The 27,460-nt window shown below is 34.9% G+C and overlaps 1 protein-coding gene across 1 annotated transcript in view; it reads right to left on the bottom strand.

Annotated features, from left to right (window-relative positions):
• LOC150106886 (solute carrier organic anion transporter family member 74D-like) overlaps positions 1-27,460 on the bottom strand; it is a 229,918-nt gene that overhangs the window by 142,588 nt on the left and 59,870 nt on the right. The window contains exon 2 of the mRNA XM_090393366.1: positions 13,761-13,816. The gene's annotated coding sequence lies outside the window, so the exon portion shown is untranslated. The remainder of the gene's footprint in view (positions 1-13,760; positions 13,817-27,460) is intronic.

Consider the following 27,460-nt stretch of genomic DNA (forward strand, 5'->3'; position numbering starts at 1 on the left):
CACCAACACGGAATAGATTGGAATGCAACATCAAATTCCACTGACATTCCACTTCATCGTTTATATTTGTCACGATGAAGTGGAATGTCACTTAATTGAATGACATCAAGTGGAATGTTAATTATGAATAATAATTAAAATATAAGTTACACTATCATTTCCAAAAAAAATAAAATAATATCTGAAAATTCATATAGAATTAATAATTACGAATCACTTCTATTTCAAATAATTTTATTTTATTTTTTTTTTTTTTGGGGGGGGGGGGAGATGGACCGAGTCCTTGACTCTTTATCCCTTCATCTGATTGAAGAAAATGTGTGGATGGGGTATTATTGAGCTAAAGGCTGTAGTCATGGCGGGGTAACGGCAATAACTGAGCCTCAGTTAAAGCTTCATTGGCTACAGCATTGCCACCGTTACCCTCCCTGGGTCATCCTTATGATTGATTTCTTTTTATTTGTTTTATTATTATATTTATTGTATTCTGTTTAATAATAATAATAATAATAATAATAATAAAAACTGTTGTTTTGGCTGTGTTTTGATTATGTGAATAAATAAATAAATAATAATAATTTGGCAATGGAAATCAGTCCTCTTTAAACATGATAACTCTCCATTCCTCGATTTACGCTTCCAAGAATAATCTCGTATCCAGAAGTTACTTTCTGGATAGCAATAATATCGTACCCTGAAGTTGAGTATCCAAACATTTTTTTTTTTAATTGACCCGCGTATTCTTGGCTGAAGGCGATAACTTGGAATCGTCCAATGTCTTTGTACCAAGTTTTACGAAATTTGTCTAAGAATAGGTCATTCGCAGTCTTCATCTTCTCTTTATAGAATTATAGCGGGTCAATTCAGTCATAGCAATGGTTGACTGACTGTATGGGAAGGGAAATATTAAACCTTACACGAGTAACTGCTCTTACAGTGAGCTGCAAATCCACTTTAGATTTAGATTAAAAAAAAATCAATGATATTTTGTTCCCTAATTTCAACTTGATCCTAGTTTCCACTCTCTTATACCAAACGTATTAGTAGCGTATTGTATAAAGGCCACAGGATGTGGGTATGTTGTACACGTCGATATTATGACTGTCACAGTGTATTCTTCGGCTAGTTTGTTTGTTTCCAAAAAGGCACTCTTCAAAATTCACACGCATGCCACGGTAATTAACTTTTTAGTAATGTGTAAATATTTCGTCTTAACTATCATAAGACATCGTCAGTACAGTTATTAAATAACAATAGGAATTAAATTAAAAAAAAAAACACATTAGTGCGCATGCTTATATTGGAATCCCTCTATGTATACATGGAGGGATTCCAATGTAAGGACTAAATACTATTGGGCTGTAATTAACTTAAATTAAAATATAACTGATAAATTTATTTTATACAGTTGATTTTATCCCAAACTTTGGGGACAGTGAGACAGTCGTTACGATTAAGATTGGATCTGTGCAGTAAGGCTTCAGCACTTTCTTTATACAAACGCTCACGTGGATCGATGTAGTAGCTAGCTTGGTTTGTTGCCATTGGATCCTGATCCTGTGGTTGATGTTTTCAACTCGATGTTGTGCGACACCAGATTTGATAAGACGGATGTGGTCTTGATGTTTAGAGATGCGTTTATTTACAGATCTTCCTGTTTGTCATAATAAGACAAGTTATAAGAACATGGCACTTCGTATATGCCCAGATAGCATCAGTGGCGAGAGTTTGTCTTTTGGAGAAGGTAACAAATTATGAATTTGGTTGATTGGTTTCAAGGTAGCAGCGAGTTTGTATTTCTTCATAATTTTTGACATAGGTTCAAAGATGACTTTGATATATGGTATAGGAGTCTTATACCATGGGCTTCTTCTTGTCTGGATTGCTGTGTAGGAGAGTGGCAATAATTGTTTGAGTTGATATTGGATTAAATCCATTTTAGTGAGGCTGTATCTTTAATAATTTCCAATTCTTGTTTTCAGGATTCTTCAAAAGAACAAATCTTGTGTGTTCTGCATGCCGAAGATTTTATGATGCCGTATTTTTGAGATGGATGATGATCCGATATATTGTGGATATAACCGCCTGAAAAAGTTGATTTTCGATAGACCGAAGTGGAAATGGAACCATCTTTTCTAGTGTAAATTTCATGCGAGGATGTAAGTTGTTGATATTATTTAAAAATAAGTAAAGTTCAAAGTTCCACACTGTAAAGACGTCATCAATATATCGTAGCCGTATTGTTGGTTTAGGTTCAAGAGCAAAAATTATTTCTTCTGTTTCTTTGAATGTAATTCCTATTGTTGTTTAATAACTGTACTGATGATGGCTTATGACACTAAAGACGAAATATTTGCATATAATTAAAAAGTTAATTACTATGGCACAAGTGTGAATTTATAGTTATGAATACTCCACAGGTTTCTCTATACAAGAAAGAAGGGAATCTCCCATCAGTATAAGACCAACTATGTGACCTGTTTCAGATAATGTTCCTCCCGTCAGCTAAACTTAAAGACCCAGGTCTTTTCCAACCAAAGAGCACATGTCGCAGCTTCCATCTTACTGTTACAATGGTGTCAAAAAGTTTCTTAATGCTTATTTAAAGAGTTTGATAATATGGCCCTGTTGGACGAGGTTAACATACTTGCCCTTCAACCAACAAGTTGTGGGTTCGAATCCTACCATGAGCATGGATACTTGTGTTTGTCTTTTTTGTGTGAGATGAATTTCATTGTCCGGTGTGAGACTACTTATGGGAGGACCGAAGTGGCTTGAAAAAGTTCAATGTTTGGTCTCTAGGGCAGTATTTCCAGACTCTCTAAAAGTAAATAAAAATACAAAGAAATAATAGATAAAAAAATTCAAATATTCCTTATCACTCCCACGGTACTGATGTGCTATAGATTTATAATTTCGTGGGTGGAAGACAAAAAAAAAAAAAAAAAAAAAAAAAAACGATACATTTTTGTCATTTCTTTGACTTTAATAGCTTGGATTTCCTTTGGAAAATAGATAATTTATTTGACTTTATTACCATCATTTATTTTGGTTACGAGCTATTATTATTATTATTTCTTGTTATGTTTCTGAGCTGAGGATGTTTCTTTTATATCTTTTCGCGTTAAAGCGAAATTCGCGCAACCCGAGGAATACCTATAGCTTTCTTCTTTCTTTATTCCCCCCCCCCCCCCAATGTATATTATAGAATATAAAACAAGGATCACGATCTGTCAAAGAGATTAACCAACTAAATGATTACCGTCAAAAAGACAAAAAACAGAATTACTGTCCAAAAACACCGATTCTCCCCCCCCCCAAAAAAGAAACAATTATCGTATATTAACAGAGGATATAAAGGTTAGTTAGCTATACAAACAGCACTTACTACTCTAATAGCATCGATGTACGAAGGCATGGTGACAGGCAGAGTCCAGTGCGAAGAAGACGAGTCATATAAGGTCACAGTTCAAATTCTTTGAGAATATTTCCCAATTGAAGGTCAGTTGTCAGTTTCCGTTACTCTCTCCCTCTTTAATACAAACGCCACCGTAAATCCCGAATAACTGCTACAAACTTCACGCTTCCATCAATCTAGCGAAGCATCGGTTGCTGGGCAACAAGCATAATTGTTGCGTCAATTTAATGAGATTCCAGCAGGAGGCTTGCTTCATCTCAAACAGGGCACCTCGCTTTTCATCATAATCGCTAAGCAGGAAAGGCAAACCACAAAAGAAAGTTGATCAAGACAAACGAAAATAATTTCATCTTTCCTCTCCTACCTTATGATGTATTGCAGCACGTGCTCTAGATTAGCGCTCCTGGCATATGTTCTTGACCTTAAACCGACGACCTTGGCATTTAAGGACTTTCGACATAAGAATCCCTGTGGTAAGCAACGAGATTGGGTGAAATATGTGTGCAAAGGGATGTTACTCACACGGAAATTCATGAAGTTCTTTTTTTTTTTTTTTAGTTTATTATTTAATCTTCGAGTTAGAGAGAGAGAGAGAGAGAGAGAGAGAGAGAGACCGGAGTACAATGTTAATAAAAGTTAGGCGATAACTCAAGTGGTGATAGAATGACGTTTCCTGGCACGGTAATTGTATTTGAAGTTAAAATATCCTTTAAAGAAGTTTAATCGCTGGAGTGATTCGAGACGGGAAGAGAGAGGGGGGGGGCGGGTAGGGGTGAAGAGAGATTAGAGGAGTGGTACCAACCTATTGACTTTGAGATTGAATTTATTGCCGTGTGACATCTCCGTCTGACCTTGAACTGTTATAAAGTCACTGTTCTTTCCTGTCAAATATATGAGTAATAGTACGTATGTGCATCTTTCTCTCTCTCTCTCTCTCTCTCTCTCTTCACGTGCAGAAATGAGACATTGTTAAGTGCAGTGGACAAGTAATTGCTCTAGAAGAACGCAATTACTTTAATAAAGTGTCACGGCACCTTTCGTGCACAGCTGGGAACGAACCCAAGAAGGGAAGGCCCATTTTTATTACTTCATCTGTGTGTTACTTATCTTGGCTTCTCTGGTTTTACTGCCATTGTTCTCTTCTTGGATGAAATGGCTTTTCGATATATGGCCGTCATACTTATAATACTATTTTGCAGGGTTGGGTCAATAAAAATGACGAAAGTCTCCGTTGGATTTCGTTTCTCGATCGATGGTTTGATTACATCGACCGGACGAAAGCGAACGGAATAGTAACATTCAAATATTGTCATAAATTCACAAAAGTGCTGACGAAATTTTTATCTGATTTTTGACGATTAATCCGAACTTTCTTTTCTTCGAGTGAATAAGAAAAAAAAATGGATTCAAATCGTGAAGATAACACAAACTATTTAAAACTTCAGAACCCCGATTTATCATCGTCTACGACAAAAACGTATCCTCCCATCCAAGCTCCATTAACTACATTTTTCACATTGCTACAGTCGTTTACCCATCTAAGAATTTTATATATTCTCATTAAATTTCTATCTGATTTTGATAATAAATCTAGTAACCTGCCTTTTCCTCTAGAGATACTTTACTTCTATAGGATTGTTTGGTTAGAACTGTGGCAGACACACTTAAAATAATGAGGTCACTATGTTATGTCTGCTATTTGAATGTATACTCGGGATAGTTTGCCTGAACGTTTCTACCTATACAATGAAAGCTCAAACCATACATGAGACCAACTAATTCATTTTCAGTTTAAAAGCCTTGATAAAAATAAAAAAAAAATCATTTGAATTGGTCTTTCTGAAGAGCATATCTTTTCATTTAGTAAGTGAACCCCATCGTAGAGAAATATTTGTAGAATTTTCATTTCGGGTATATCCCACGAGACAGTTCAATCATTCTTTATATTATTTGCAGGTTATAAAAGTAGAGTATTCTGATCTTGGTTCGCTGTTTACTAACCAACTTAATTTCACATTTTTCTGCTAACTAGGATAGGGATGGAGAATCTTTTTTCTTTAGTTCTCACATAACGCAGACTATTGAGAATAATAAAAATTATATATCTAATGGAATGTAAACAAAATTGTATTTACCCCTTAATAAAGATGCAAAAACGAACAAAAATTATCCCAATTAAATAACGAGCAAATATTGACTTGACAAGAATGCAACAACAGCCACTCCATAATGGAACATCAAAACAAGCTCGAAAAATTTATATTGTACGCATGCGTAAGAAGTAATTACAAATGTTTCCCCTAGAGTGCAACATGGAAAAAAGTTTGCATTGTCTCTAGTGAGAGATTAGATTAAAGAAAGTGTTTTGTCACCAAATTACGTACTCTGACATGCTGCATTTGTGGTTTGTGCACCAACTATTTGAAGACCAAGCAAATGTTATTTTTCAACAGAACCACCACACGCCCACGAGCTAACATTCTTGAATACGCAATTGCATTACCAATGGACTAGCAGGATGTTCACTACCCGGACTCCGGTTGTTCCTTAGAATCGGATCCCACCCATCCCTAATGACATTTTCTCCCATATGACTCTATGAAAGATTACGTTTACTATCCGTATTACTTCATTGCCATTAATATTAGTTCGTGTCATTGTGAAACTACTCTGTATACGGTATAATAAAAAATACAAGCTATCAAAGACCTGAAATATAATTCATTAAATTAAAAAAAAAAAAAAAAAGATTAGTCAGCATCCAACCAAAATATGAAATTATTACAGAGTTAAAGTTATTTAAAGTTAATTAATTACAAAGTTACAAAATACATATGGCAATACTTGCAGAAAAAAAATCAAGAATAAAGTTTCCTACGAAAGAATACGTAGAAGATTTAATTTGTATTTGATGCAGACAAGGATAAGAGTTTATTATTGTATTCACACCTGCAACATTTCTATTTGGCAGTAACACTGCTTGTGTTTTGGAAGCTTTTCACGCATGTGTAGAACTAGCTCATTCCAAACAGTCTGACGTGTTTTCTACACGAGTTCATCCACACTAGCAAAATACTTCAACAGCTGTCACAAGTCACCTTCATGAGTGTTTAAAGATCTTTTCCGATGTCGAAAAGGAGAAAAAAAAATTTTTTTTTTTAAATATTAAGTGTTGACACGCGCTGCATTCAAAAATAAGATATTTGAGTGCTGCATTTGATGCCAAATAAACTGATGACAGTAAATGTTAGTGGATAAACAAAGTAAATATAAACGCAGTAAGCAAACGAAGCAAAATGGAATTTAGTTAACTTGCAAGTTAAATTTTCATTCCTTATATATATATACATATGCAACACTGCCTTAATTAAAAATTTTCGTTTAAGTTTTTATAAATAAAAATCAAAATAATATTATATTTTTTTTAACTTAAACACCATACATAAGTATGCATAATTTAAATATAACATAACAATAGCTTATCTTTTGTGACGTGACGCATTGCTTTATTTATTTAGCATGCGTTATATTTCAGTATATTTCCATAGAAGTATTGCCTTCAACGCTTTATTGAAGTTCTGTGAAAAGCAATCTCCCTGTATGTATTAGTAATGCATATTTTATTTTATTGGACTATTGCTTTACCCGTTTGAGAGATTACAGACAAGGTTTTGACGTTGATGTATTTGCAAAAGATGCATGCAAGTAATAGCTCTGAAAAGCCTCCATATAATGTGACACCCCCCCCCCTTTCTCCTCTGTTCTTATAGCTGTATCGAGTGCAGCACACAGCGAGGTCAATGGCCTTTCTTGTCTCTTTCTCGTACACGCAGTCTCCCAGATAGCGGTATAGCTGGGCTGTGACGCCAACAATATCAGGTGGTTCTAACGCGACTACATGCATATTGAGGAGCGAGATGGCTGCCTGGTTGTACTTTGAAGCCGTGAGGGACGCCCATCTTCACAGATAAAATGCTGTGTCTTTGTTACAAGTATATCTAATTACAATAAAATAATTGAATTTTAAAGATGGATTTGAATTAACTGCAAAACTTAAAGTCTGCATTGCACGAAAAAAAACACGAAATATGTAACGCTTACAACAACGACAACATTACTGGCTAGATGGGTGAAGCAAATATGCTTTTCTTATTCCCCTTTGTCTGTGTAATGAAACTTGGGGATAGGGGGGTTTACGCTCGCCCTTTGGGGATTTGGAGTTAGCTGTGTTCAGCTGATAGCAGGATGTGTTTGTAGTGTTCGGTTTCGTTGTAGTTGGCAGCTTGTCTGACTAGAAGGTTTTGTGCGCGTTTGCCTTTGAGAAGAACTTTTCAGCTAGGTCATGAAGAAGGGGAAAGATGTACGGGATTCTGGTCTCGGTGGATCTGAGATGTTTCTAATGAACCATGGAGCGTCCAATGATATAATCACGTAATCACAAGAAAGATATTTATTTAACCAAATATTTCGGTCTGGAAATAGCAGACCATCGTCGGTGGTCTGCTATTTCCTTTCTTTCTTGTGATTACGTGATTATATCATTCAGTCTTATGTCGCAAGTATCCTTAAAACAACAAATGGAGCGTCCAGTATCATCCGCAAGCACTTATTCTGTATTCGCTGCAATTTTAGAATGTTTGGTTTCGGGGTATGGCTCCATGCTGGGGAGGCGTATCACCATTCGGTGTAATAGCAGCTTGTTTCATGTATCTAGTTTGTTGGGCGATTGATCATGGGATAGAGTTGAGCTATGGCTTTAGATGTCTTTGCAGCCATGAGTTTGATGTGGCTGTTAAATCGGAGATTTTTTGTTGAGTTGTACTCCAAGATATTTGGTTTCTGTCTGCCATGGAATCTTTTCTCCGAAGAGCTTGCTGTTATCTTTGATGGAGGCTTTCCTTCTTGAGAATAGTGTGGCTGTGCTTTTGTGTGTGTGTGTGGGTGTGGGTTTACTTGGATCCTCCAGTCAGAGAGCCATTTCTCCAGTGTAGTGATACTGTCCTGGAGTCGTCGGATTGTCAAGTGGGGGCGGAGAGATCTTGCTAGTATTGCCGTGTCGTCTGCGTATAGGGCTTTGATGGCTGTCCTCGGGTTTTTGTTGGATGTTCGCAATGTAGATTGTGAATAGTACGGGGGGGAGGCAGCGGAGAGCCCTGTGAAACTCCTGTTAGGATTTTGCGTCTGGTTGAGACTGTTCCTTTGATTTTTACCTGGATGCTTCTTTCTCTGAGGTATGATTTTATTAACCTTACTTAATTTATTGGCATGTTTGCTTTTATGAGTTTATAGAGAAGGCCTTAGTGCCAGATCTTGTCAAACGGCTTTGTGACGTCTAGAATACCGCGCCGGTGTGCAGATTTCAATTATATCCTGTTGTGATGTATTCTACTAATATGGATTTACTGAGTTGTGCTATCTTCGGAAGCCGGATTGTTCATTTGGTATGATTCTTAGTTTATCTGTTGTTCTTGTAATGTTGAGGCGATGACTTTTGCTAGGTTGGATAGTAGACTGATGGCTCGGTAACTTTTAGGGAGCTAGGGGTCGTTTATGCAACACTTCATTTACTCAATCCATTATATAAACAAAGATTGTATTATACTATTGTGATGTATTAGAATAAAATCAGTTAAATAGAGTTTACTATTTATAAAGATTCTAAAATTAAAAAAAAATAAAATAAATAATGACATCATATTTCATACAAATACTACAATTTATAATTTCTATATAAATTAATGCAATTCGTAACTCTTAATGAACAGAGTGATAGTGAAAAATGTAAAGAATACGTTCATTTCATCGAGTCCTTTCGTATAAAAAAGGTACCCTTTGTATATTAATTCTTCATTGTAAAATTAGTTACTATCAAGGGCACTTGAAAGTAGATTTTCTTTTATCTTATGTAGTACAGACATTGTAAATACTAAATTTTATTAAATTCTATTAAAAGCAGGGCAAAATAATCAGTGTTACATAAATAATCCAATTTAAACCAAAATTGAAGCATTGCGATAATTTTTAATAATGATTCAAAAGACGTTTAATACTTTCTACCATTTCGAAGCCTTTTCATAATTGTATCTCTATAAATGGTCCGATGAAGATGTAAACCGAAATGATGACTTGACATAAAACAGTTTATAAATATTCTACTATTTTTGTTGAAATTTCGGGCTAAAAATAAATCTAATTCATTTTAAATATCGTCATCGTCATTATGACTATTTCTTGACATATGCTCTCAAGAAGTGTACAGAATACTATAGTAATCTAAAGATGACAGTTTAATTGCAAATTCGAGTATTTATTTATTACAGTTCTAATTTTTGAAGGCAGTCATTATGGATGAAATTAGCTGCGTCATTTTCCTATTCTGAAAAATTAGTAAAATAGATATAGCAGAGGGAAAAAAGAAAAGAAAAAAGACTAAGATGTATCTGAATCGCATCAAAAATAAATAACGCGAAAGGGATTCGCACATTTAGGGGGGGGGGGAAGGGGAATCTAGCAATGTTTCCTCTAATCCATACCGAAAACCTTTCTGATTTAGACATTTAGTAGGCATCCATTCAAATAGGGGATTCTAGAGACGACAAACTAGTTTGCAATTTTCCAGGCCTTTCATACAAATAAAAAAAAAAGTTAGGTCGAAAATGTATGTCGACGATACGAAGAGAAAGTGGAACTAAAATAGAAGTTACACAGAATTCGGCAGTAGGCCAATACTGTATGTATGTGTGTGTGTGTGTGTGTGTACGTGCAAACGCGACCAAGTCGCGTGTACAATTCGTGCTATAGGTGTTTGACTGTGCGTGCCTGTGTCTTTCATCACTTGTCTTTGCTCTGATTTTTAAACCAATTTTCTGATATATCCCTATGGCCAAATTGAAATAGTTAGCGTGCCGCAAAAAAGTAGGCATCACTGTTTTAGGCGATATATATATATATATATATATATATATATATATATATATATATATATATATATATATAATATTGTTATATATATTGTTCATAATTTTACTCGGTAGAAAACGTATATAAAAATGATTTTAAATGACTCTATACCGAGAAAGAAAAGTTTAATGTTAAGATACGACTAGTTTCGTTGAAATTCAACTTCTTCAGGTATCACAGGCAAAGAATTAAATAAAAAAATAACAGAGACATGATAAAATACATTAACAGATCTAGTATAAAACGCACAAGTACTTGTGTTTTATACTAGATCACTAAGGTTGACTTAGCCATTTCATGTATATGCCTATGATAATATTTAACTAAATAATACATACAGTGGTCTATCACGTGTTTTTAACCAAAACGAAGAACACTTGAATTAGTTTTATATTTAAAATTTCTAAATTAATGCATTATGATAGTTGTTGTTGTGATCTTGTCCTTTGAAGAGTCTTAGATGTTTCCATGTGCTCCTTGAACTGCTTTGGCTATGTCAATGATTTTGTTTGCATAGAGCTGTTGTTCAGGATTAGGATCTATTTCAAGGCTACTGTAATTGCTGGACAGGTAAAGATGTGAGTGGGTGTCAGTTCAGTATTGGGGCAGTTGTTGCAGTTTCTATATGTTCTCGTATCATCTGTATTGATCTTCACTCCTCTATAATGTCCTGTTCGTAGTCTTGCTATCGTGGTGGAGGTCCTTCTGTCAGCATTGATCTCGGGAATTTGATGTTGTATCACTGATTTCAGTGGAATTAGTTTAGTTTTTGCTAGTGCGTTAGCATCAGCAAGAGTTATGGTGTGAGTTGCTTGGTTGAGTTCTCTGGCCTCGTTAGCTAATTTATCAGCTGCTTCATTGTAATCAATGCCTACATGAGCAGGAATCCATTGTAAAATGCAACTTTTCCGTAAACACTTCAGTTGATTTAAGAGTTTATAGGTGTTTTTTGTGAGCTTCGTATGGCCATTTTTGATTGTCTCCATAGCTGATCTTGAGTCACTGTAAATTATAATACCCTCAGATTGGAAGCAATATTGGAAATTGGAATTAATTCTCTTAGTAAAATTAGAAGCGATTCTCCCAGATCCAACTTTTATTGAAAGTTTTTCACCTTTCGGGAGTAGAAGGAGAACACTAGCGCCTCCATTAATCATATTGGTGTCTGACAATCCATCGGTATAACAAATAACCTGTTTGGAGGATGAAAGAAAGTTGATAGTATTTAGGCCTTTTTCTTTGAGCATTTCTTTTGGTTCTTTTTTTTGTAAAGAGTTTGGTAAGGTTTAGACTTATGGAGGTATTTGAAGGTAAAGGACTGGAAAATAGAGGTTCTTTGTTTATGTGGACATTTAGCTGATCAAGACCTATTTCCTTCCTGATAGTGTCATCATATTTTAAAGTTGATGATCTATGAAGTCTGCATTTTTGATTCCAATGTTCATAAGTTTTTAGGGAGATATGATCGCTTTGGTAGCTTCTGATATTATTTATGAATTTTATGGTGGCAAATTTTCGTCTGTCCTCCAACAGGTCGAGCCCACATTCCTGTTGGGCTCTGATGTTGTTAGTGGATGAGACTGCACCAATGATAATCTTGGATGCTTTTGCTTGTCTTTTGTCTAATTTTGTCTTTACCGATGAGGCAGAAGGTGACCAGATAGGTGCTGCATATTCCATTACTGGCCTTATTAGTGTAGTGTAAGTAGTTTTGAGGATTTTTGGCTTTGCACCCCAATTTGTTCCACAAAACCTTTTCAGTATATTTAATTTTTTTAGAGCTCTGTTGGAAGTCTTAGAGATGTGTTGTGCAAAACGTAATTCCTGATGAAGCGTAATGCCAAGGCATTTTGGATATGTGACCTTTTCAATTGGCTTGTTGTTGATCATGACTTTGGGATTGTAGGAATGTCTATTTTTCCCGTCTGTACTAAAGGTGCGTAGTTTTGTTTTGTCTGGGTTGATTTTGAATTTAAGTTCATCTGACCATTTTTCTAATCCTCTCATGGATTTGTTTAGAATCTCCTCTGATTCTTTGATTTTAGCACTAGTGTGCCAGATGGCTATCATTTGCATAGCAAGCTACTTTTGTGTCTTCTGTAAGGTAGGGATGAATGTCATTGACATATAAAAGGAATAGTAAGGGACTGAGTACTGAGCCCTGGGGAACACCAGCGCAGGTTCTCCGCTCTTTTGATATTGCTGCATTGATTCTGACTTTGATCTTTCTTCCTCTAATGAAATCAATAATCCAGATTAAAGCGTTTCCTCTAATTCCAATATCTTGTACTGTTTGTATTAATTTTTTGATCCAAACACGATCGAAAGCAGCAGTCATGTCAAGGAATATGGCAATTGTCTTTTTTGTTGGTTTTTCCTGAAATGAGTCTATTATTGTTTGGCAGAAGTGGAATAATTGATCTGTTGTCGAATGACGGGCTCTATAGGCAGTTTGGTAGTAGTTAATTTTTTTTTTTTTTTCAGTAATTTTACAGAATTGCTAGTTAAAGCGATAGGTCTATTTTTTTCCCATTCTTTTGGAAGTTTGCCTGTTTGCCAATTTTCCAATGAATAGTCATAGAAAGCATTATGATAGTATTTCATTTATACGTACATTTATTCACATATTAGACTTTTTTTTCCTTTCCAGAACCGTGTAAAATATACGATTTTGTATCGCTCGGCAGAAATTTACAAAATAAGTTTCCAAACGATAGAAAATATCAAACATACTCACGAAACTGCTTGAAATAAATATTTGGGTTAACTTGTGATGATTAACATTTGATTGAACTGTAAACTGAAAACACTTTGTTTAAAAATAAATAAATTATAAATTTTTATGCAATATTTTATTTTATATAAGATTCTAAATCTAAATGGCTTTTGGAGTAAAAGTCATTTGAAAATAACCATTTTATTTAACACACCTCTTAGTTAATTGTAAGAGAAGAAGTGATAAAATTAAATTCCAGGCAGTTTGAGATGTATTTTTTATTTTGCGCAATACATAGTAACATACAATATTATTTTTTGAATATTGAGTTTTTTAATTGGGTTATTTTGAATAATATATTTTATCGAGATAGATATATATTTGCATATTACAGTTTTTAGCGTGTTATGTTATATTTCATTTACATATTTTAACGTAAATGAAATATAATTAGTACCGCTTTCAGTTTGGCTAGTCAATGGCAGCCTATTATTTATCAAGTATATATTGAGCGTTACGAAATTTTCCAATTCCAACCCAATTCTTTGCAGCTGTTAACACACACCTAGCTATTACTGTCAGTAACTATGACAACACATTTTTCAAAACCGTGCTAGTTTCTAAAGAAGCGATAACGTGGATCATTACAAAAAATTAGGCACTTACCTGTACACCAAGGAAATAGTTCCTAAATACCATCGTTTGTGAAATTTCCTGAATTCCTGCAAAAAAAGAAAGAAATCAATTTATAAAACTCGAATTTAGTAATCACATAGGAAAAATCATTCTTTAATTACTTGTCAAATCAAATATCACTTAAATTATTATCTTTCGCTCAGGGCTAGATAGAATGATTTACGCTAGCGAGATCCTTACCCATTTCCTCATGTCATTCTAGGTAATTCTTGCGTAAAAATAATGGCTAACTTCCTCTTTGAGGACATTGGAACACTTTCGGATTGTGCACTTTTTATTTTTAACTAAAATAAACGGTTTTTCTAGTAGTTTTTCACTGGTCAGTATAAAAGAAGTCCTCTCGAGGCTGCACTTCCTGATTCTGAATGAACACCAATACTGCGAATGAACGATAGACTAAGCTAATATGCACACCTGGTACCACTAACAGGTGTTGGGAACAATGTGTCAACTCTTTACCAACGTGCACTGTACTTTTTTTAAAAAATAAATAAATAAGTTAAATATTTATATTCCATAGCTAAATCGAAACAGTACACAATGCGGATGACTACATTCAAATAAAAAATGTCGGCTGGTTCATACTCGTTGCTATGGAAACATATGATTCTAGGTTTGAGACTCGTGATAAAATTTAATATTTATCGTTTGGTAAACTGCCATTTTATTTTTTATTTTTAACTGCAAAACATCAAAAGTTGTCGATTGTATGGAACTTTAATGGAGATTCATTGCAGAAAAAAAAAAAAGGAAAAAAATAACTTTATTAACTGATATATTAACGGAAATTGGAAAAGCTGAAAAATCTGGCCTTCAAAATTGTTGTGAAATCTTGTAATTAAAATGATATGAACGGCAAAAGGAAGATTAATTTGACAGTAATTAAATCGCTGTAATAATTCTGATAAGGACTGGTACGGGACTGCTTTCACAAATGACTTTAATCAGATCATTTAGATGACAAAAGTAGCTTATGCCCATGTATGAATATTAACGGTTACAAAGAGCATTGAATAACTTGACTTTTATTAGAATAAATCCTTCGTGTCTTCGCTAAAAAGGAAGTGGTGAAATCCAGAAAACATCATAGGGGAGGGGAGGAATAATCTTTGCAAGATAAGCAAGGACGCGAAATTTTATCAATTGCTTGAGTAATGAAAACCAAAAATAAAATAAAATAAAATAATTGATAGGTGACGAAAAAAACTGGGGAACAAATTGCTCACTAGCAACACACACACACACACAAAAAAGTAGTTCAGCTAAAAACACTTGGTATATATAACACCATCTGTTCCAGCAAACCGTAAGAGATGTCTAGACAATCACTTCAATTTGATTTAGTCCATTAAGATATTTCGACATTCAATCGCACATACTAAACAAGAGAAGACGGGAATGGCTACTCTCTCTCTCTCTCTCTCTCTCTCTCTCTCTCTCTCTCTCTCTCTCTCTCTCTCTATCATATATAACTTTGGAGAAACGCTTAATCTATGGTTATACGATATTTATTCAACATAAATATCGTAAACATTTCTCACGCCAGTGTACTAATGTAAAATCATGATTTGAAAATTAACTTCCTGGATGACACGCTGACTTCAAACGAGGTCTGATTGTTTGAACGCATTTAGTAAAAGCTATTATCTTATCTATGCATGTGTTGTGTGTTTCTTATTCCTGAGAATTTTGCGAAAATATGGTCGTTCTCAAGTCAAACAGACTTAAGTTTTATTTTTGTTTTTTCCCTACTATTTACAATTATGGAACAAGTTCCAAAAATTAAACTGTTTGTGGAACGTTGCTGCATAGTTAAACAATCCAATCCAAACAAACATACCGTCGTGAACATATACTGGTGATATTTTAATGCCTTGAAGCTCTGGTGAAAATGATAAAAGAGTTATTTATTGGCTAGATGTAAAGTTTATAAAACAGATAGAGAATAAAGTAACATGATTACACTATAATATGATATCTAGATGAAAAAAAAATCTTTCACTGCAGGTGTTACCCTGGTAAATTTAATCAGTTTATGTTCATAAAATCCAGATTTTGAAACAACAACAACAACAACAACAACAACAAAAAAAAAAAAAAAAAAAAAAAAAAAAAAAACCGGAAACGAAGTTTTTTTTTTCTTTTTTTTTTTTTCGTCCCTCAAAACAGGCAAACCTGCCTGAAGAACACACGCAACACAATAAGGACGAACCACCCTATTCTGTGAGATATGATTTCGAATACCTGCACAGTGAAATGTTGGACTAAATGTAAGCATAAATGCTTCTCTGATTCAGATGTTCTTTTATATTTACAATGAGTGCACGAAAAACTAACACAATAAATGCACCTCTTTTCTGCACATTTGATAACAAAATCAGTCTCGTTAGTTCATTATCGGACAAATCAGCATGATTTCTGTGTCTTAGCATTTCCCATTTAATAATACGGAATAAATCAACAGTATAAATTCTGATTTGTTCAAAATAAATAAAATAATAAATAAAACAAAACAAAAAAGAATTATCATTGGGAAATTATTATTCCCAGAAATACGATTTCCATCTCCCCTAATGCTGACTGAAGTAAGATTGTCGTAGGTATTTATATATTCCACACAGCGTGTGTAGATGTGTGAGGGGAAGAACACTGTTTACATAGTGATAGTGGATATATTCAAGTTTGTGCACGCATTGTGTCTTTCGAAATATTCTGATTATTAAAATGACAAACGAGTATGGAAATAATGAGAACATAATAAAAAGGGTGCTTTTTGTAATTGCATTTATGTATTAGTTATCGCAATAATTAAATCCTGAACCCGTTTTGGAATGACGTATTCTCGATATTTAATTTTCTTTTGTGTAATTTAGTCGGTAATATAATGCAGCAAAATCTAGCAGCTACACTTGCATGTCAGTCATACGTAACATTCGGTCGATAGAACTTTATGTATGTGGTGGTGAATAAGGGCTGATGTGAAAAGTCCTTTTTAGGACTTCCAGGGTAACGAATGGAAATGCTGTAGCCAATGAAGTTTTAACTGAGGCTCGGCTGTTGCCGTTACCCAGCCATGACTGGAGCTTTTAGCTCAATAACACCCCATCCACACAGATTTTCTTCATTCGGATGACGGGATAAAGAGTCAAGGACTTAGTCCATCTCCCAGTTCTTTTAAGAACTTTTTGTATGTATCGGTTATCAATATGATAATATCAACATACTAATCACACACACACACACACACACACACACACACACACACACACACACACACACACACACACACACACACACACACACACACACACACACATATATATATATATATATAAATAACGGTCTTTCTTTCTTTCTGTAGTCTTGCAGTATGGGACCAGAAATGCGCATAAGACTACATAGGCAACATTACAAAAACCAAAAACAATGTTTCCAAATAGGAAGGCCAGTAGATAGACATTGGTTACTGAATTATTACGGACAACTTATGAAAATTAATAATTTATTATCACTGAAATTTCTGCTTGTCTTTTCTCACCCAAAAACAAACTCCCATGAAACTTTCTAGGTATCTGCCAGATTTATGGTCTAGATCTATTCTATTTTATACAATCTGCCTTTACTCGTCGCCAGGAGCATAAATCATATATTGTTTCGTGAGCCTGAATAGTCTGGACTTGCAGAACATGCTTCTCTCCCCTGAAGACTGGGTTCTCTTGAAGAACACTAACATTTTGAAACAATAGATTTCTTATGAAATGACTTCATAAAGTAATTGAAGAATTATTAAATCGTTTTATTTGAAAAGTTCCGAAGGTCTACGTTTATCATCCTTATTGGAAATAGTATTACTCTCCAATCTGTTAATTTTTGACTGTTATTTCGCGTCCTAAAAGGGATTCAAACCCAGGTGTTTCCAGCAAGAACATCGTCGATACCGAAGGAGTTATGAGACCTTTATGTGTGTGTGTGTGTGTGTGTGTGTGTGTGTGAAAAATGATGCATGCTAAGAAGTGGTTGTCCATTTGTATCAGCCAACTAAATCAGTTAAAGTGCAACTCTTTGTGGACTATCCAGTCATAAAGTGTTGTTATAAAGATAAGCAATCTGTTTACAGGGATAGAATAACTCGCAGCAAGTACGTCATTGGTGACTCAATGGGGGCTCACACTTTGAATAATTACGTAACTGCTTTATAATTATATAATTAGCAAGATCTAATACAGTCCCATTCATTCCCTAGTTAGATTGACCTATGATATGATACGATTAGAATATCCAATCCATTTCACATTCACAGAAAGACTTAATCTGACCGGAAGATACTGGTTAGTCCTTAAAAGGACTGGCTAGATGGGCGAAGCATGAATGCTTTTCATATTCCCCGTTATCTGAAGAGGACAGTGAAGGATAGAGTGTTATTGAGCTATATAAATATAAAGCTCTCATCATGACAGGAGGGTAACAGCAATAGCCGAGCTTCAGTTAGAACTTCATTGGCTACGGCATTGCCATCCATTTCCTCCCAGGGTTTCATCAATCCAAATACTGGTTATATAGTCCTAAAGGGGCGAAGCAAGAATGCTTTTCATCTTCCCCGTTATCCGTAGAGGACATTTTCAAGCTACACTAAGTAGGAATCCCATTACCACTAGTTTACTCTTCAAGTCATATCCGAACAAGATATGACTTAAAAATTTAGATAAAAATTTAGGTTAAAAATAAATGGATATAGATCCAGTTAAAGAAAAATCAGGGCTGGAGTCCCCCAAGGTTCTCTACTGTCTCCCTTACTCTTCTCCATACACATGGCTGATCTCCACAAGTCGTCGCCCAACCCCCCGAGTTCCGGGCTGGTAAGACAAAAAAAGTGACATAACAACGTTTCAAATGTCGGCTTATCTTTAATATATATAGAACAGATATATACTAGGGGATCCCCCCCCCCTGGCGCCTACGACGCCCAATCCCCCGAATTCCGGGCTGGTAAGCCTGTAAGACAAAAAAGGTTTCAAATTTCGACTTATCTTTTTATATATGTATGTGAAAAGTTTTTTTACCTTGGGAATAATATATATTAAGGATACCAAGTAATTTTATAAACTTGGTTTTTTTTTTTTGCTCCTTCTCCCAAGTAAGCAAAAGAGTTAAGTTTGCGCCTGAACGTAGTTCAAGTCTAAAAGTAGTGCAACTCGTTGTAAAGGTGGGTAAAGATCTGATCACTATTCTTAGTATTTCCCATAATGTAAAACACATCTCACTAAGAGATGTATACTGTTATACATTATGGGTGTGGGGGGGGGGTCACTACCCAGACCGGTTTCAACCTTTTTTGAGGTCCCCTCAGTGAGTAGCTAGATCCTAAAATACCATACCAAGGTTTATATAGTCCTTATAAGGACTGGTTTAAAGGGGCGAAGCAAGAATGCTTTTCATCTTCCCCGTTATCTGTAGAGGGCAGTGTAGGGATAAGGTGTTATTGAGCTATTAAAGCTCTGATCATGGCAGGAGGATAACAGCAATAGCCGAGCCTCAGTTACTTCATTGGTTACAGCATTGCCATCCATTACCCTCCAAGGGTATTAATCACCGCATCTCACGGTCGATTCTCCCTCTCCTACCAAGGTTTTTAGTAATACAGAGCCTTATCAACTTTACCTATACAAGTTGCTTTTACTTTGAATAAGAAACTCTGGATGAGATAAAGATGTGAAAAGTTCAGGGGCAAACTTAACTGTTTTGCTATTATATATATTAAGTTATATATATATATATATATAACTTTTATAATTTTGAGATTGTCTATGTGGGATTTGACTGAAATTACCACGAAAGGTATTTAAATTTGTTTTCAAACATGAATGACACAAAGACTGTATTATATAATAATGAATACCTCTGACCTCTGAAAGCTGTTTCTCTCTCTCTATTTTCGTTGAAGGCAATTGCAGGCCGAGAAGATCATTACCGAACCCACAGAAAGATAACACTTTACCTAATGGATATAATAGCGATCTTTTCTTTATTAATTTGTGTTCCTTCGTTTTGGCAGGAGAAGTACCATCAGAAGTGATAATTGCTAGTCCCTATGGCGTAGCAACGTATGACATCATCATCAGAATATATTAACGTCTTGAGTTGTTGACATCAGGTAATTGTACACCTAAATGCATCAATCTTAATTGGAAATTGCCTTTCTCGCTGCACTTTGTAACCTAATTAACATACTGGAAGTTGTATTGATATTTAAGAGTTAATTAGCGTTGGGATTTTATAAATTCTTAGAATTCCAAACAGGCGCTGGTCATACCCTCCATCTCATCAAAGTTTGCCAACTTCTAGTCTCCAATTTACAGATCATTTTAAATACGATCACGTTGTCTATCCTCAAAGGTGATAGGATTACATTCGAGCCATTACTATTCATCAAAAGAGGCAAACTGTTCTCCACAAAAAAAAAATGTATATTATATTTATTATGATCTTTTTTTTAAATAAAAATTATCGATGTATAAAATGTTATGAACTTCATATTTTAAAATTAATGAATTATATCTTCATTCCGACTATTAAACATAACTGCAAAGGATGATTATAAAAGTCTGGATGTTAAATTGATTGCATATCCGAAAATGGGCAATGAGGAAGTAATACTGACTTGGAAATCCATAGAATTGTGTTTGCACGAATTGTTGCATTTGATCACCAGGTGGAAGCACTGTGGTAATTACTTCTGTGAATTTGCATACTATCTATAGATACCGCAGACAAGCAAACGAATTATTTAAGTAACATAAAACAAGGATGCTCAGAGAAATAAAAATAATAAGTATTTATTTTGCAGAAGGTACACTGTTGGTGTATTTCCTTCTCTCTTAAAAACAAAATGGCCTATTTAACTTTCAAACCTTTTAAAATAACATGTCCTATTTATGTAATAAACCAAATGTATCAGAAAAAAATACGACGGATACAAAAAATAAATAAACAGGAAACGCTGCCATAAATCTGAGAATATGAGTGAGAAATCACCAAAGACAGGAACGATAGGTGTCGAGCCACTGACTCCAAACAATGAGCAGAAGCTCTGAAGTACTTCATTGAGTCGGTCTACTATAAGTCTACTCAACAATGTACGTGAGTTCAGTACCTCATTGCAGTTACATGGAATTTTCTTCAATTTGTGTCTCTTTCAGAACCCTCAATTTTGATTATTCATGAAAAAGAATGGATAAAAGCTCTTGAAAAGCGGGACTAATGTGGAAATTCCAGGAACGCATTGTGAACAATGCCTGTGACACACTATGCCATGGACAATAACTGTAATAAGTAACTGCACAAACCAGGATCCTGCTCTATAGACCAAACTTGTGTGTTTTATGCCACTTGTTTAATATTCTTTATACCAATCCAATACACCAGTGATCACAGGACCCGTAGTCCATTAATAACGTGTGTGAGCAAGTGTTAAGAAAAGAGAAGAATACTGTTTTTCTTGAACAGCTGGAAGTTGTAGTCCTTGCAGAACACTTCGTGAAGAAAGGTGCTTCAGAACATACAAGAAAATGGAATACAAGAAGCTGTTTTTTGATGAATTAATAATAAACAAATTGTGAATCGATGTTAACCAGTAGCTGGTCATGATTAGAAGTACATGACCAAAACTACGAGAGGTCACCGAGAGAAAGTTATTCATATATAGAAGAGGAAGAGGATAGGCGACAAAACATAATTTCTAAGGCACTCCTACATTAGCTGGGAAATCAGAAGAGAGGAAGTCGTCCATCATGATATGTAATGAACGGCTGCAAGGAAACTGACAACCCCATTACGAAGGGTGGAAGGCAGGCCATGGAATGGAAGTGACCTGAGCATTTCTCTTAGCCAGACTCGATAAAATATCTTAGAAATACGAGAAGCATTTCCATGGTACATATCCAGAGGTAGGCTGTCAGGTGAGATGAATCCTGTGAGTCCAGAATGGCCAAACCCATCAACACTAGCTGGCGTTTATTAATTTGTGGACTTCTGAGACATAGTAAAGTGAAAGCAACCATAATTGCTGGTACCATTTCTTTAACTAATTTGTAATATATAAGCATACATATTTTCCTTAGTCCTTATAAGGACTGGCTTAAAGGGGCGAAGCAAGAATGCTTTTCATCTTCCCCGTTATCTGTAGCGGACAGTGTATGGATAAAATGTTATTGAGCTATTAATTAAAGCTCTGATCATGGCAGGAGGGTAACAGCAATAGCCGAGCCTCAGTTAGAACTTCATTGGCTATAGCATTGCCATCCATTACCCTCCAAGGGTATTGGATTCTTGATCCCTTCCACCGCATACATATTTTTTTTTCATTGCCGATCTTATGTACTACATTTAATATAAAATTAAAATGGTGTTCTTATTTACTTCAAAGTTTTTGAAATAAAAAAGGAGTTTTATCATTTAATTTTACTAGATTTTTAATAATTAAAATAATATATTTATATTTCTTATATAATGTTTAATTATATGCCAAAAATACGTGAGTTTATTGATAATTTACAATAGCTTACTCAACCGAACAGCAGACTAGCATAAACTCGAGACATAACATGAATAATTTTAACCGTTTTACGCTTGTATTATCAAATAACTTCCAGTAAGTAATGTACTTAACTTGTTAGCACTCTGACATCGGTCATTTTTAAACGTCACACCATAGTTCTTTCTATTTGAAATCAGATATGTTTTTAGATATGTGTCTTCATGACAATATCAACCCTTAACTCAGTGATTTAAATGACCCTGAGGGGGAAAATTGGGACATCTCTTTCAACAGCGCCGATCCCTATCAGAACATTCTGTAGTCACATAATTGGCCTTACACATGTGTATGGGTTTGTATTTGCACGTGCCGTTGCATCTTTTTTTCTTCTATTTTTCTTTCTTTCTTTCTTTTTTTTCATTACTATTTAAATCTGTCGTTCATTTCCTAACTCTCACAATGAACGTTTATTCAACTATAGTATACTGGCAAATTGCCACTCATCCGCTGCGAAACGCGCACGACACGTGATTTGTCGTGACCTTGAATTTAATAATCCCTCGTATATATAGTAAGGAATCTACTGCAGTCTCGCAGTTTTCTTCATGTCGTCGCTGGTAGCATTCACCTCGAATGTCCTTGGAAAGGAGTTGCTACTTGTAATGTAAAAAGTTGCTATTTACTCTTAATGTCTGTCTCTGTTTTATGGAGGCTCGTAAATAGTCCACTCCGGCATGATAAGTTTCCACTGGGGTAGCGGAAAAAATATAAATTGTTTACTTTGCAAGAACCCATGCAATATTAATCATTTTTTCTTGTCTTATGCATCTATTTATATATAAATATAAAATATTAAAATAGCAATTAAATGGTTAAGTTATTCTCTACAATAGTTTAGTTATAATTTTTAAATCTTTGGTAAAATGAATTAATTTCTTACACCTTTTTCTGTAATGCTTAGTAATATATATCAAAGACAACGCATGCGTAGTTGGATCTATATAACGACACTTACTTTCTGTGAAATAAATCGACATCAGTAGGCACATCATAGCTTGATTTTTTTGAATTTGAATAGCTTGTTATTTCAGATTTTGAGATCATTTAATCCAATTAGTCAAATCCAGCTACAAATAGTTTACAGATCACAGCTTCCAAGCCTCTAATATATAGCATTTTTATTTTATTTTTTTTCTATTAAAGTCAGAAATGATGTAGTTGTTACGTATAAATCTGGACTTCAGCTCACAGGAAGGATTTTATAATCCGGTATAATGTAAAGCCGCCATCATTGCTCATCGGGATATATAAATTATAAAATTAATATTTACATTTCCTTTTATATAGCATAATTTTAACATAATATGTTTAATAAATTTGAATATGTAATAAATTCAAAAATAAAAATATAATACATTTAAATAAATATGTAAAAATCACGTATTATTATTATTATTATATTTGTAAATAAGTAGAATACCAACCAAAATAGTGCTTATGGGCGTAATTTAGATTCTGTATGCCTTTATAATCCTAGCTGTGTTTGAATAAGTACTATGTAAACGACTATATTCTCTATTTAGCTCTGACAATAAATAGTTTATGCGCAGCTGCTCGTCAGCAGATCTCCAGGGAATGTAATTCTCTGAACTGGTGAGGACTTGACACATTAATCTTTATATTTAGGTCGCGAAAATTGGAATGTCTGTTTTTCTTGATTGTTCGTTTCAGTATCCTTTTATTTGGTGGACTCGAAATGAAATCTGTGTCAAGTCTATCACAAAACAAAAAAGATATGCAATCACTCTAATTTTTTTAATTATTATTCCGTTGTAGATTATGAGTTAGAGGTTATTTAAAATTATCGTACAGCATGTAAGGTTACAAGGCAGCGAATACATTATGGTCTGTCTGTTTTGTTGAAGAAAAATGTAGGCCACCGCCCTAGACTAGATAACTCAGACTTTCAAGTCCCTGAAATTTTCCCTCATATTCGATTGGATTTTAATCAGGAATGAAATTGTTATGCTGGACATCAGACTATTTGCTTCCGTGGCTAGTTGGGACAGGTGACTGATAGAAATAATTTGATGCAACTTTTGGGTTTCAAGTATCTTCAGCAAGTCCTATTGAAACCAAGATCTTTCCAACCAAAGATAAAATCTCTTCAACGATGAAAGAACATTTTTATTATCCTTTTCAATTGAAGATAAATCATCCCAGTCAGGGGGGGAAGGGGAATAGGTTCTCTTCTACAAACCAGCCAAACAACACACAATTGACAGTTGCTTATTTGCAAACGCGCTGCCATACAGACGCTGGTTTAATTTGCTGTTTCTCATTCTGTCTATGAAAATGGCAAATAAACAAATAAGTTGCGGTGGGGGAGAAGATAAGTTCCCTTCTACAAAGTAGACAAAATATGAAATTAAACATCATACCAGTTGTCGAGCAATTAAAAAATTCTGTGTGATAGATATAATAATAATACATTACAAGCAATTGCTGTCGATGGAGTGCAAAAGAAATCTTAGTTGAAAATTTAATAGTATAAGCGGCATACCTACCACCCGGTATACGCCAGCAGAATTTCTCGTTGTCATGGAAACAAACATAACATCAGTCGTAATCTGTCGACATCGGAAACATAGACTACTATGAAAAGATATATACAGAAAAGCAGTATCAGCTGTTGTCATGGAAACATACAGAACACAACGTCACATCCGTTTTAAATGGGCAAAGCCATTTTAGTATATATACAGATGCTTGGGAAAAGTAAATCTTAAGCTAAATAAATATGGCTATACGTTTTTATCGTTTCAAAAAAAAAAAAAAAAAAAATCCTTTTAAACAGATATTTGAGCTCGTTGCTGACATGAATAACGATGCTCTGAAAGGACACGAAAATGTCTTGGATTTATTCCAAAGTGGTCCACTCTGATATATAAGCCAGTCATGATTTCCATCATACAAACAAGCTAACGTAATCCCAGAGGAATATTCATTCAGTCGCACACACACACACACACACACACACATGGAACTGACCTACTCTAAATACTAATCTGGACAAAACTAACATGCACCAGCAGACCAGGGCGTGTGTAAGCAACTAATTGACAAGGGTTTCTTACCTCAAGGCAATCAAATTTGCACGTGTTGCCTTCTCTCGTGTGTCTCTGCGATGACCTCGTTCATCTAGAGTTGATCATAAGGGTCGTTCTCCTTTTGCTCGGCTTTTGGCGTTCGTTTCTCACTCACGTGGTACACAGAGTATGGTTCTACTTTCTCGAACGAAAGTGATTGGTAGGACAGGGAGGGGCTGCTTATATTACTTTTCTTCGTGTTTTAAATGTTTGACCCCGTACGGAAAGGTCCCGAAGGATATATTGGCAAGCGGTTAATGTAGGTCAACAACTGTTTGCTACAAGTCAGTAATTCTTATCATAGTTTTTTTGAAAAAAAAAAAAAAGAAAAGTTCGAACTGAACTACAAGGAAGAACAACACTTCTTTGCATTTCGAAGTATCGATCGACTGTTCGAATTAACATTGCTTAATAGAAAACGGAGCTCAGTACTACTCTAATATGGAGGCAAAGTATACTCCATAAATGAAATATATATATAAAGCATTCCTTAATGTTATTTATAAAGAAATACTCTTTTTTACAACTAATTTCTTTCTCTTTTCTTAAAATATTTTGCTAAAAAAATAAATTTTAATATTGATTACTAACATATATATCCGATATTTCCTGATACCGATTAGGGACTATACCAAAATGATTCCAATTGGACCTCGCATTTGCTACGACTGGTACTACGGCTATTTTTTCTAGGGATTGCGGTCACCAACTGATTAGTGCACTCTTCACTTTCTCGTCATCCACATCAGTATTCAAAATGTTTCATATTTTGTTTAAAATTTTAATCAGTAGTAGTAGACTCTCCATTTCCCCAGATCTGCACGTTGCGAGTCCTCTTTGCTACTGTTACTGCAAGCAGACCATCATAAGACATGTAAAGAATCGGGAAGAGACGCATCTGTTCTTCAGCCATGAATTTTTACAGATATTCGTTAGTCCCTTGGCATCAGAAGAATTGTGTGCATATGTGCTTCATGGAATCGTGTCTCAGATCATTACGATATCGTCTGTAATTCAACTATGGTCTAGCTACAAACGATAAGCCCATAAACTACTGCTATCAGCATGAAAGGGCAAAGCAGAACTTTGTCTTGATTGTGAATGTCTGGGGGGACGTATAACTTGATTCTCTCTCTCTCTCTCTCCCTTCATTTATCTTCAACTAATGTTTTTGGCTGGCTGTATTTATTGACTAGGAACCATTCGTTTTATTTTATCGAAACATTCTGGCTAGGAAACGACATCTTCATCATCCATTAAAAGATGGAGTCTTCCTTTTGTGCTTGAAGTTGCTTAAACCATGTTGGAATGTGACATTGATAGCTTGAAAAAAAAAAAAAAAAGACAAGAAAATCGGTAAGTGTGACGTTCTGGCAAGCTTACTAAGAAAAGACAACTTCAACTGGCATGGTCTCATCATCGACCAGTCCACGTGGTGCGGATCAATCAGTGAAATGGATGGAGCGAAATAAAGATGTTTTTCTCACACCACCTTCCCTATTTTCTTTCTTAATATTGGGCAACTGGGCAAGAAGAGTTATTTAATTTTTTTTTCACTTTTTAAAATAAAATCCTTCACATATTCATCTGTTCCAGTAAACATCTATCTATCTATATATTGATTGAATTTGAGCCAAACTTTATGGGTGGTTAGCGTGTCCGGTTTCTAGCCAAGAGGCTGCGGGTTCTAATCCCGCCATGGGCATGGATGTTTGTGATTTTGCTTTAATCTCTGTGTGAAAGGGAATCTGCGACCCTACCACTTATTTTACCAGATTTCATTCCGAAAGCCGGTGAGGTACGCGAGTGACCATACGGCCTGGACGAACCTCAAATGTGAACATTGTTATTTTGATAGAAAAGTCGGTCTCTTTCCTTCGGTTTTTTTTTTTTTTTTGTAGTTTCGACCCTTGAGAGAATCGACCCTCTACGAGGACCACTTATGGACTGCTTTATTTTTTGTTTTCAGTTTATTCCTACCTCTTTAT

This window comes from Typopeltis vanoorti, chromosome 5 (genome assembly GCF_054136105.1).
Source record: "Typopeltis vanoorti isolate ZY-2024b chromosome 5, IOZ_Tvanoo_1.0, whole genome shotgun sequence".
Lineage (NCBI taxonomy): Eukaryota > Metazoa > Arthropoda > Arachnida > Uropygi > Thelyphonidae > Typopeltis > Typopeltis vanoorti.